We start from the raw sequence: 989 nt of genomic DNA, 5'->3' as shown, positions 1-989 counted from the left end.
GTTTTACAGAATTCCTCTAAAGCAGCGGTTCTCAACCTGTGGGTCGCGAACAATGAAAATACCTCCTGCATATCAGATATTTACATGACGATTCATAACAGTAGCAAAATTACAGTGATGAAGTAGCAACGAAAATAATTTTATGGTTGGGTCACAACATGAGGAACTGTATTTAAAGGGCCAGAAGGTTGAGAACCACTGCTCTAGGACATTCTTCTATTGATTTTTAGAGAGTGGAGAGAGAGACACATTGATTGATTGGCTGCCCCACCCGCAGGGATCCAGCAAAGGAGGTAGCGCCCCTGAGCGGAATCAAATTCATGATCCTTCAGTCGGTGGGCCTACACTCTACCCACTGAGCCAAACTGGCTAGGGCACCGATATCTTATTTCTAAGAGACCACAGGTATCTGGAATTTGGGCAAATCCAAGACCCATCCAGTGTCAGCAAATCAAAGATGTCATTAGAATAAAGTCTTGTTTGGCTCAGTGGGAAGAGGCCTGAGGTCAAGTTTTGTTCTATCACTAGATAAGCTGCAACCTTGGCTAAAATGTAGTCTCTGGCATCCAGCAAAATCACACTCGTTCTTTAAGGCCCAGCTCTGGTAGCCACCTTTGCGAAGCCTTCGCAGATTCTCTCCCGCTCCCACCCCAAGCGAGGTAGTGCCTGGCTCCCGGTCTTCACAGCTTGCTGATGACCTGGGACTTACTGGCTTCTACAACCTCTTCCCGCTAGAATACACCTCATCTTCGAGGGCTTAGCCAGCCTAGAGCCCAGCTCTCTTTTGGCAGGAGCTAGCATGGAGAACTGACATCCATCTAATGCACCCAAAACGTGGCCACTTCGTGCCACAACCCCTCTGCCACCTCCTGGCTACCAAACGCTTCCCTAAAGCCCGCAGTGGGGAGCAAATCTCGACGTTCCCGGGGTCACCGACTGTAAGCACGTGGAGGTCCAGGGCAGCCCCTGCGCGCGCAGCGGCCCTGTGC

Source organism: Myotis davidii, unplaced genomic scaffold, assembly GCF_000327345.1.
Source record: "Myotis davidii unplaced genomic scaffold, ASM32734v1 scaffold208, whole genome shotgun sequence".
In the NCBI taxonomy this organism is placed as follows: Eukaryota; Metazoa; Chordata; class Mammalia; order Chiroptera; family Vespertilionidae; genus Myotis; species Myotis davidii.
This window is presented reverse-complemented; position numbering follows the sequence as displayed.